General features: G+C 36.7%; 1 protein-coding gene and 1 pseudogene across 2 annotated transcripts in view; both read right to left on the bottom strand.

Annotated features, from left to right (window-relative positions):
• The window catches only part of EIF4E (eukaryotic translation initiation factor 4E), a 127,195-nt gene that overhangs the window by 75,005 nt on the left and 39,705 nt on the right, over positions 1 to 12,485 (bottom strand). The gene's annotated exons all lie outside the window — the stretch shown is intronic.
• LOC309628576 (riboflavin kinase pseudogene) overlaps positions 3,477 to 12,485 on the bottom strand; it is a 215,942-nt pseudogene continuing 206,933 nt past the window's right edge. The window contains exon 2 of the transcript XR_014249447.1: positions 3,477 to 6,594. The product of XR_014249447.1 is annotated as a riboflavin kinase pseudogene (transcript). The remainder of the gene's footprint in view (positions 6,595 to 12,485) is intronic.

Below are 12,485 nucleotides of genomic sequence, written 5' to 3' on the forward strand. Positions count from 1 at the left end.
TATTATTATTATTTTGTTTAATTTTTTAAAAAAATTTATTTTATTTACTTATTTTTGGTTGTATTGGGTCTTCATTGCTGCACATGGGCTTTCTCTAGTTGCGGTGAGCAGGGGCTACTTTTTGTTGTGGTGTGTGGGCTTCTCATTGTGGTGGCTTCTCTTGTGGCACAGCATGGGCTACAGGTGCGCAGGCTTCAGTAGTTGTGGCACGTGGGCTCAGTAGTTGTGGCTCGCGGGCTCTAGAGCACAGGCTCAGTAGTTGTGGCACACGGGCTTAGTTGCTCCGTGGCATGTGGGATCTTCCCGGACCAGGGCTCGAACCTGTGTCCCCTGCATTGGCAGGCAGACTCTTAACCACTGCACCACCAGGGAAGCCTGCTGCATCTATTTTTAATTTGTTGAGGAAACTCCATATTGTTTTCCATAGTGGCTGTACCAATTTACATTCCCACCAGTAGTGCACAAGGTTGGGGTCAGATAATTCTTGGCTGTGAGTGGCTGTTCAGTGTGTCCTAGGATGTTTAGCAGTGTGCCTTGCAATGTCCCATTAGGTGCCAGTAGCACCCTTCCCCCAAGTTGTGACTAAAATGTCTCTAGATATTGCCAAATGCCCTCTGGAGGGCAAAATTACTGCAGGTTGAGAACCACTAGTCTAAGCTATTTATTTTCCAGTGTTAGGTTTCGGACTGGGCAGGTTTCCCTAACCTGGCCAATGTGGCATTAAGGCTTGTCTACTAGAGGGCTTCTAGGAAGGTTTCCTCACTCCCAGAAAAGTGAACCCAAAAAGTCTTTCTTGCTGGAAGTTGTGTCCGCATGTAAGTACTCAAATGGCTGCAACCGTCCCGTGACCACAAGGGAACAAGCTTTAGGATGAAGCAAATATGGAGGGAGAAATGTAGGAATGTAGAGAAATGCAAGAAATTTGATCCTTCAGTACTGAGCTGATGATTTCCCTGCATGAACCTATGGCAATCTTATCTCTGGACTACCACTTATTTTTGAGCATATACATACTCATTTGGGTATGTGTATATATTTTGAATATATATAATAAACAGCAGTATATATAATGTACTAATTTACTCTCACTTGGGTGTGTGTATTTTTTCACATAATACTTTTTTTAACATAATATTTGTAGGACATGCTGCCATATAAGTACACTGTATATAGAACTGTTTCATTCTTTTCACTGACTGAAGATTATTCCATTTTACAGATAAAACAAAATTTATTTAACCAGTATCCTGGAGGCTTTTACTTGTTTTTTGAAAAACATTTTTCTAGTGCAAACAATGGTTCAATAAACTTCCTCATACATAAGTCATTTCACATCTGAGTATGTGTATGGGATAGATTATAGAAGATAATTGTTAGGTGAAAGTATTTGAATATGTGATTTTGACGGATATTTTAAATGTTCTGGGCAGAAGATAAACTAAATAGCATTCATTAGCAGTATAGGACAGTTCCTGCTGTCCCACACCCTCATGAATAAAGTAAGTTATCAAAGTTTTTGTGCTTCAGTGATTTTGTGAAATATGGTATTGTAATGTAATTTTAGTTTGTATGTCTCTTCTAATGAATGAAGTTCTATATTTAAGAAGGAAATATAGGAAGTGCTTTTTCCTATATTTAAGAACTATGTGTAATTTCCAGTTTTATGAAATGTCTATTCATATCTTAGCCCATTTGACCTATTGTTAGGTCATTTTATTATTGACTTTAGGAGCTGTTTACATATTAAGGAAATCATCCATTTATGATGTGAACTGCAAGTGTTTTTCCCAGTTTATGGTTTGTAATTTTTCATAACTTTTGATGGCTTTCTCTATTCAAGAATTTTTAAAAATTTTATATGATTCATTTTATCATTCCTATCTTTTATGGTTTCTGGGTTTATTTCATACTTAGGAAACTCTAACCTACTCTAAGAGTATTTTTTAAAAATCTCTCTTTTATGTAGTTTTTATATCTTAAGTTTAAATTTTTCAACTATTATAAATTTTTTTAGTGTAATGTGTTAAGAATCCAACTTTATTTTCTCAGACATATTATCCAATTGTACCATATATTCTTTTCTTTCTTTTAGTTTGTGTGTTTATTTATGATTGTGATTTTTTTCCACAGTTGTGCCTATGAGCAGTTTTATCCATGTCTGTGTTTTGCCTAAAAACATTGCTGATGAATTCTCCTTGACTACTCACTCTCCCTTTACTTGGGAACAGTTAAAGTGTCCCATAACACTAGAGATGGGTGCATTCTCTTTGTTATAACAACCACTACACCTTACTGTGATACGTGATATGTATGAACCCAGCTTCTGGTGCCACAAAAATGTCAGGTTGTATCTGCTGCTTACTAGCTGTGTGCCTTTGGCATCTTAATGTCTCATTGACTCAGTTACCTTACCTGTAATAAATGAGGTTATTGTGAGGATTAAATGATTTCATGCTTATAACATATTTAAAATGGTTTCTGAGAGAAAACCGTAATTCAAAATGACACATGCACCCCAATGTTCATAGCAGCACTATTTACAATAGCCCAGAGATGAAGCAACCTAAATGTGCATCAGCAGAGAATGGATAAAGAAGTTGTGGTACATACATACAATGGAATATTACTCAGCCATAAAAAGGAAAGAAATTGAGTCATTTGCAGAGATGTGGCTGGACCTAGAGAGTGTCACACAGAGTGAAGTAATCAGAAAGAGAAAAACAAATATCGTATATTAATGCATATATGTTGAATCTAGAAAAATGATATAGATGATCTTATTTGCAAAGCAGAAATAGAGACACAGACATAGAGAACAAACATATGGATACCAAGGGGGAAAGGTGGGGGTGGGAGGAATTGGGAGATTGGGATTGACATATATACACTATTGATACTGTGTATAAAATAGACAACTAGTGAGAACATACTGTAGAGCACAGGGAACTCTACTTAATGCACTGTGGTGACCTAAATGGGAAGGAAATCCAAAAAAGAGGGGATATATGTTTATGTATAGCTGATTCATTTTGCTGTACAGTAGAAACTAACACAACATCATAAAGCAACTATACTCCAATAAAAATTAATTTTAAAAAATGGTTTCTGGTGCATAGTCAAGGCTCTGTAAGTGTTTGCTGTTATAATTATTATACTTCTGTGGTTTGGGAGAAAGAGGAAGAGAACTGAGTCATGGGCAGCTTGAAGACTGTGGATCTTAGACTTCTGATTCAGAAGTGAACTCAGTCTTGTTCAGAGATTGTGTTTTTTGTTTGTTTCTTTCTTTTTGTTTTTGTTGAAGTACAATTGACTTAAAATACTATGTTAGTTCCAGGTGTACAACATAGTGGTTCAATATTTCTATACAACACAAAGTGATCACCACCATGAGTCTAGTTACCATCTGTCACCATACAAAGTTATTACAATATTACTGACTATATTCCCCATGCTGTATATATTATCCCCATGACTCATTTATTTTGTAATTGGAAGTTTGTACCTCTTACTCTCTCTCACCTATTTCACTCATTCCCCCACCCTCTCCCCTTTGGCAACCACCTGTTTTTTCTCTGTATCTATAACTCTGTTTCTGTTTTATGTTGGTTCATTTGTTTTATTTTTTAGATTCTACACATAAGTGAAATCATACAGTATCTGTCTTTTTCTGTTTCACTTATTTCACTTAGCATAATACTGTCTAGGTCTGTCCATGTTGTTGCAAATGGCAATATTTCATTTTTAAAAAAATATTTATTTACTTATTTATTTATTTGGCTGTGCCGGGTCTTAGTTACAGCATGTGGGCTCTTAGATGCAGCATGTGGGATCTAGTTCCTTGATCAGGGATCGAACCTGGGTCCCCTGTGTTGGGAGTACAGAGTCTTAGCCACTGGACCACCAGGGAAGTCCCAAGATTTCATTATTTTTACGACTGAGTAATATTCCATTGTAGTTATGTATATCACGTCTTTTTTATCCATTCATCTGTTGATGGATATTTAGGTTGCTTCCCTATCTTGGGTACTGTAAACAATATTGCTATGAATACAGGGGTGCACACATATTTTTGAACTAGTGTTTTTGTTTTCTTAGGAAAAGTACCCAGAAATGGAATTGTTGGAACTTATGGTAGCTCTATTTTTAATTTTTTGAAGAACCTCAAACAATTTTCCATAGTTGCTGTACCAATTTACATTCCTACCAACAGTGCAGGATTGTTCCCTTTTCAGAGATTGTGTTCTTAACTGCTAATTTTTATGCCTCTCTCTAATTTTTCTTCCATTTGGTGCAAATCCTTCTGTATTTGAAAGACATTTTTCATATTAAAATAAAAGCATTATAGTCAGCCTTTCATATTCATGGGTTCTGCATGTGCAGATTCAACCAACCACTGATCGAAAATATTGGGGAAAAAATTCCAGAAAGTTCCAGAAGTCAAAACTTGAATTTGCTACATGCCTGAAACTATTTACATCGCATTTACATTGTATTAGATATAAGTAATCTAGAAATGATTTAAAGTATACAAGAGGATGTGCATAGATACAGAATATGCAAATTCTATGCCTTTTATATGAAGGACTTGAGCATCTCTGGATTTTGGTATCTGTGTGGGGTCCTGGAACCAACCCCCTGTGCATACTGAGGGATGACTGTACTTTAATTGTTTTGCATTTTAATTTTTTAATGTGGAAAATTCCAAACATACACAAAAGTAGTAAGAATAATAACAAATCTCATTTACCCATAACCCAACTTTAATTGTTATCAATTTATGGCTTTCAAAGTTCTTGGTATGAACCTTTCCCTGGTTTCTACACAAATGAGAATATTGTTTTAGCACTTAGGAAAAGGAGGATCCGTGGGTCTGTACCTATCTATTTAGATTTTCTGAAAGTCTTAACTCGTGCTATTCTGATTTAACTGCTTTTTCTTGCAACTATAACAGCCTTATCAGGCTGTTACATCTGTCCCATTTTCTTTGTTTCTACTCTAATTGCCTTACTTTGGACCATCATCACTTTTCCCCCCTAAATTATTGCAATAACAGCCCAACTGATCTTCCTGTATTCAGACTTCTATATTCAGTCTACCCTCCACTCTGTTGAAAGATTATTGTTATATCACAAGCCTAATTATGGCACTCTATTTAGAAGCCCAAGAATTGCTCTCAGTTGCCTACAAAATAAAATTCAAATTTTCTTTTTTCCACAAGAATCTGAAGCGGGTCTTTTTAGCCTTTCCTGAGAATATCTTTCACTATGTACTACAGTTCTTCCATTCTAAGATACCATTGATTATGATACATCATTGATGTAATAACAGCTTTTAGGTATGAGTCCGAGGGGCATGGTGGACCTTATATATCATGGATAAGATATATCATGATTTCACAATTATTAAAATGTGAAGACATTTAATGATTCCTTAACCATAGATACAGTATCAAGGTAACAGCAAAAAATGGATGGCATACACTTTTTTTTTTTTACAAATGTGTGGCATACACTTTTATTCAACATAGTTTTGAAAATCCCAGACATAGTAATCACAGAAGAAAAAGAAATAAAAGGAATCTAATTTGGAAAAGAAGTATAACTGTTACTGTTTGCAGATGGCACGATACTATACACAGAAAATTCTAAAGACACCACCAGAAAACTAGTAGAGCTCATCAGTGAATTTGGTAAAGTTGCAGGATACAAAATTAACATACAGAAATCTGTTGCATTTCTATACACTAAAAACGAACTGTCAGAAAGACAAATTAAGGAAACAGTGCCATGTACCACTGCATCAAAAAGAATAAAATACCTAGGAATAAACCTACCTAAGTAGGTAAAAGACCTGTACTTGGAAAACTATAAGATACTGGTGAAAGAAACTGAAGACAACCCAGGAAAAATATACCATGTTCTTGGGTTGGAAGAATCAATATTGTTGAAATGACCATACTACCCAAGGCGATCTACAGATTCAATGCAATCCCTATCAAAATACCAATAGCATTTTTCACAGAACTAGAAAAAATAATTTTAAAATTTGTATGGAAATACAAAAGACCCCAGATAGCCGATACAATCTTGAGAAAGAAGAACAGAGCTGGAGGAATCACGCTCCCTGACTTCAGACTGTAGTACAAAGCTATAGTAAACAGTATGGTACAGGCACAAAAACAGAAATACAGGTCAGTGGAACTGGATAGAGAGCCCAGAAATAAACCCACGCCCTTATGGTCAATTAATCTATGACAAAGGAGACAAGAATATACAATGGAGAAAAGATAGTCTCTTTAATAAGTGGTGCTGGGAAAACTGGACAGCTAATGGAAAAGAATGAAATTAGAACATTTCTCTAATACCATATACAAAAATAAACTTAAAATGGATTAAAGACCTAATTGTAAGACTGGATACTATAAAACTCCTAGAGGAAAACATAGGCAGAACACTCCTTGACATAAATTGCAGCAATATTTTTGTGGATCCATCTCCTAAAGCAAAGGAAATAAAAGCAAAAATAAATGCAATCTAATTACACTTAAAAGTTTTTGCGGAGCAAAGGAAACCATCGACAAAATGAAAAGACAACCTACTGAATGGGAGAAAATATTTGAAAATGATATGACTGATAAGTGATTAATATCCAACATATATAAACAGCTCATACAACTCAACATCAAAAAAACAAACAACCTGATTATATAATGGGCAGAAGAACTGAATAGATATTTTTCCAAAGAGGACATGAAAGATGGCCAACAGGCACATGAAAACATACTCAACATCACTAATCATTAGGGAAATGCAAATCAAAACCACAAAGAGATATCACCTCACACCGGTCAGAATGCCTATCATCAAAAAACAAAACAAAACAAAACAAAAAAACACCCCACAAATAACAAATGTTGCCAAGGATGTGGAGAAAAGGGAACTCTTGTATACTGTTGGTGGGAATGTAAATTGGTGTAGCCACTGTGGAAAACAGTATGGCGGTTTCTCAAAAAACTAAAAATAGAACTAACATATGACCCAGCAATTCCACTCCTGGGTATATTTCTGAAAAAAATAGAAACACTAATTTGAAAAGATACATGCACCCCAATGTTCATAGCAGCATTATTTACAATTGCTGAAGAATGGAAGCAACTTAAGTGTCTATTAACAGACGAGTGGATAAAGAAGATATGGTATACATATACAATGGAATACTACTCAGCCACAAAAAAGAATGACATTTTGCCATTTGAAGCAACATGGATGGACTTGGAGGGCATCACGCTAAGTGAAATAAGTCAGAAAGACAGATACTGTATGATATTAGGTATATGTGGAATTTTAAAAATACAACAAACTAGTGAACATAACAAAAAAGAAGCAGATTCACAGATATAGAGGTATAAAATAAGCTACAAGGATATACTGTACAACACGAGGAATATAGCCAATATTTTATAATAACTATAAATGGAGTATAACCTTTAAAAATTATAAATTACTATATTGTACACCTGTAACTTATATTGTACAGCAACTATACTTCAATTAAAAAAATACACAGCATATTAAACTGGGTAATTCAAGGAGAGTTTAGTAAGGGAATTATTTACAAGACATGGGCAAAGTTTAGGGAGCCACCGGAACGTGGTGCAGTACCCGAAGGATAGCTTTGGGATGGGATTGGGGACTGTTACAACCTCTAGGTCTGAAGGAGCAAGGGGAAGGAGCATTACCGGTATCTAGAGAGGGAAGTGTATGGAGCTGGACTCTAAACAAGATCCGTGCCTTCAGCAGAGGGAGCCATGGAAACTTGGCAAGGAAGGGGCCAGGAACAGGTATTCCTACTTCAGTCTTCCCCTACCCTCTTATTTTCAGGTTAGCTGAACCCAACTGGAAGCCAGAGGAAAAGCAAGTCTACCAATGCAAGTAAACTTCCCAAGGCACAGGGCGTGAGGACTCAAGGTGGAGCACAGTGAAGAGGGGACCCAAAGGAACAAGTGCAAGTTATCTGACACACCTCCCATCCCATCTACATTCCCTCTTAAATCACAGATTAAATCTCCACACATCTGTAGATCTGCACATTTTGCTGTTATCTAGTCTTCAAGCCCAGCTTAATCTCCACCTTTTCCATGAGGCCTTCTTTGCCTTCTTTAGTCAATTTGTTCTCCCATGTGTGCTCATAAAATTCCATTTAAAAGATTTAACTTTTATACTTCAAGAGGTGTCTATATATTTGTCCTCTCTGATATAAACACTTTGATGGTAAGGAATATTTTACAATCATTTTGTCTTACCCTTTCCCCCTGAAAATGCACAAACCCACCTGTCACACTGTCCTCTACCCAGAATCAAATATTTCAGAGCTGGAAAAAAGTCCTAGAAACAACTACTCCAACTATCTTATTTTACAGTTGAAGAAACTAGATCTCAAATCAATGTTGGTAACAGCCCAATAAATGCCAGTTGAAGTGAAAGTGAAGTTTCATCCAAAAATGTCAATGGTGTCTTCAAGAGCACTTTGAAAACAAGTGGGAAAAAAATTACCTTTTTGTGGAAAATCTATGGTATCTTGTCACCCGGAAGACGGTTGATGATTTTGATTTTCACTCAAGGCTCCCTGCCCTTATAAGAAGATTGAATTAAGTTAATTCATATAGTCTTAGCAGAGAACCTGGCACATGGTAAACTTAAATAAAAGTGGGTATTTGCTCTGGGGACATTCTGGTGGGATAACTTTCAAGAATTTCAAAATAAGGGAAATAAGATTTTCCTCTGATACTTCAACCGTAAAATTAAACACAAATAAATGTGGAACATTCATACTGTGTAATAATACATACCTGTTAAAATGATGACATACATTTGTAGTTACTGACATGGAAAAATGTCTATAGCACATTGTTGAGTAAAAAAGTAGGTTATAAAAAGGCATGTATAATGTGATACTTTTTTCATTTTAATTGAGGGTGATCTGGAAGGATGTTTACCAAAATGTTAACAGTGGTTTTAACTGGCTAGTGGTTCTCTGGTCAATTTTACATTCTTTATGCTATTCTGGAATATCTGGAATATTTAAATGTTTTATAACGAGCTTGTATTGTTTTAAAAATCAGAAAATAAATGTTATTTTCACGTTAAAAGCAAAACCCAATAATAGGTAAAGTCACCTTAAATAGAGTGGCTTCTAGACCAACCAAACTGGACTGTAAAGATAGAATGCATTAACATGTCTAAAGGAAGAATGTGTGAATGTGTCAGACAGCAGGGGTCTGGTCTGTTATCAAAATGCTGAATGAGAAGAGTCAGGGAAACAAATTTAGACAGTACCCATCCAAGCACTGTCCAAGAGAGGGAGAATCATGGCCAGTGGAGAGGATTTATTGACAAGACCATTCCTGTTGTAAGATGAGTACCTCAGGCACTCTCAGCCCGATTACACTAAATTATAACGAAAGAGAGAAAAATAAACATACTGTTAGAAACAAGAAAGGGAATGTAACCAAAAATCTGGGAGAGATTTTTTAAAATTACATGAATATGTTATATACAACTTATTGCAAGAAAAAAAAAAAGAAAAATTAAAGAGTTTAGCCCAGAGGAGTCATGGCTAAATACAATAGTAACAACAGAAGAAATTGAGAAGATGTCAAACTGTTAACTCTCCCCAAAACAAAAGGCCCAAATGGTTTAACTGATAAATTATATCAGATTTCAGAGAACAGATACTACATATCATATTTAGATATTTTGGAACAAATATAAAAAGTGGAAATTTCTCAGTTCATTTTAAGAGGCTAACCTGATTCTGACATAAAATACAGACAAAGAACAAAAATTAAAAATTAAATCTACAGAAATAATCACTTAAAAATAGAGGAAAAAGTGGGGTGGGAAGTGCTGAAATGGGTGAGGGGGGTCAAAGGTACAAAGTTTCAGTTATACAATAAAACATGGTGATGTAGTACACAGAATGGTGACTACAGTTGAGGCAGGAGATAGATGGGCCCCAAGCTGAACAGTTTCTCCCCTGTGAATAGAAACTCCATAATAGCAGAAACTCCATAAAAGCAGTATGATGGAGGAGGCTGGGCCCTACCCAGATAAGATAAAAGACCACATATTCCTCATTCTCGAAATCAAGGAGCCCTTCCCAACTACACATGCGCAGAAAGGCTCCTTGGAGATCAAAAAGGGAGGGGGCGCCACACCATAGTAAGTGATGTCAACTACCCATAGGCCTCTTCGCTAGAATCCATCTTGGCTAAGAGATGCGCAGGCACAAAGGGGAGGACCCTGAAATATACCAGATACGGACTCAGAACCAGGCAAAGCAAGATGACTGTCCAAAGGAAACCCGGAAGACATGCCCCATAAAAGTGATTCAAACTACCAAGAGGACGCGACTCTCTCTCTGAGCCCACCTCTGTGACTATCCACACATACTGTACTCTTTCAACTCCGAATAAACACTTCACTTGGTTCACTACTTTCCGTCTCTATGTGGAAATACATTTCTACACAGCTGACGGGCCAGGGTGTTGTCACTGGCCACTGGCCCCTGGTGGTCTGGTGGCTAGGATTCAGCGCTCTCACTGCCGCTGCCCGACCTCAGTCTCTGGCAGGGAACAGAAATCCTGCTTCAAGCCGCTGCAGGCTGAGGCCACCCGAGATCATAGTTAATAATACAGTATTGCGTATTTGAAAGTTGCTAAGAGAGTAGATCTTAAAAGTTCTCATCATAAGAAAACACATTTTGTAACTATATATGGTGAGGGATGTTAACTAGACTTATTGTGGTGATCATTTTGCAATATGTACAAATATTGAATCATTATATTGTATACCTGAAACTAACACAATATTACATGTCAGTCATATCTCAATTAAAAAAATAGAGAAAAAAATATTTCAAATAAAATATTAGAAAAATATACCAACTGTGTCAATATGAATCATGGCAAAGTAAGATTTATTCCAGCAATGCAAAATAATGCATTTATTAAAAGCCTATCATACGTATGTATGTTGTGTACAAAACTGATGACAATAAACAGTTAAAAAGGACTTCCCTGGTGGTCCAGTGGTAAAGAATCCGTCTTCCAATGCAGGGGACGCGGGTTAGATCCCTGGTGGGGGAACTAAGATCCCACATGCCGCGGGGCAACTAAGCTGGCGTGCCACAATTACTGAGCTCGTGCGCCTCAACGAGAGAGGCTGCGTGCTGCAAACTACAGAGCCCACACACCCTAGAGCCCGAGCGCCACAACTAGAGAGAAACACAAGCAGACCACGCGCCGTAACGAAAAGATCCCGCATGCCTCAACGAAGATCCCGTGTGCCGCAACTAAGACCCGACCTAGCCAAAAAAAAAAAGGAAATATATACAAAAAAAAGAAATAAACAGTTAAAGGAGAAAGTTTGCAAACTCATCTAGATAAAGATTAAAAATTTGTTTAAAAAATACTGAATTTTAAAAAATAAAATTTCAGTACTCACCTTAGATTCAAACTAAAATTGCAGTCTACTCCCTTCTTATCATAGTAATTACTTATCTGAAACAAATAACCAATGCCATTCTTAACAATAAAATACTACAGGCATACATTTGAAGCCCGTCCTGGATATTTCCACTCTTTTTGAAATCTTTACCAAGTTAATAGCTGGTATGACTTTATATAAGGTTCGACATAAGCAAAGCTTCTGAATATAGCCCACAAACTCAAATACCTACCAGGCAGGGCAGCTTGCAAAAATGCATGAAACAGCCAGGGTAAAATAAAATACTTTTTGCTGCAAAAAAGAATATTGCTATCTTCTTTTTTTAAGAAATATAAAACCCAGGTTTTATTTTCCTCTGAATTTTACTACAAGAAACACAGCAATGCAAATATAGTGATAAATGTCAATTGACAATAGCATTAAAGTGGGGGAAGCTCTACAGAGTGACAGCAACTATGCAGGTACTTGCCAGCCGAGCAGGCGCCTGCATCTTCAGGCATGATGCTAAAGCAGGAGCAGAAAGACATACACACAAGGTGAGCTGGAGGTGGGACTCTATTAGTTTGAGTCTTAACTTGCATGTAACTGGGAACCCCATCTGTGGAACAAATCAGAGATGGGCCTCAGGGATGTGACCATAGGTATCTCTTTACACTGTCCATTTATGAAATGGAATAAATCATTCCATAGGGAAGAAATTCCTCAAAGACTGAGGAAATCTTTTAAGATCACGTTCATATGGTGACCAGACCTGCGGTGTGTCTACTGGTAATATTTATTTTGGTTTTCTTTAGTCTTTTTGTGATTTGGGACCTCTCACCTCTGCTTCTGCCTTGCCCATCAGTACTATCTCTTGCCACTAGGATTTTCCCCAAACCTCAGAATTCTCTTACTTCATGGTCACGTCTCCTGAGTATCTGCTTCTCTTCAGCAAGCATGACATTTTCTATCCTGCAGAGTTCTTAAGGTTTAGTCTTC

This window comes from Balaenoptera borealis, assembly GCF_965194805.1.
Source record: "Balaenoptera borealis genome assembly, chromosome: 4".
In the NCBI taxonomy this organism is placed as follows: Eukaryota; Metazoa; Chordata; class Mammalia; order Artiodactyla; family Balaenopteridae; genus Balaenoptera; species Balaenoptera borealis.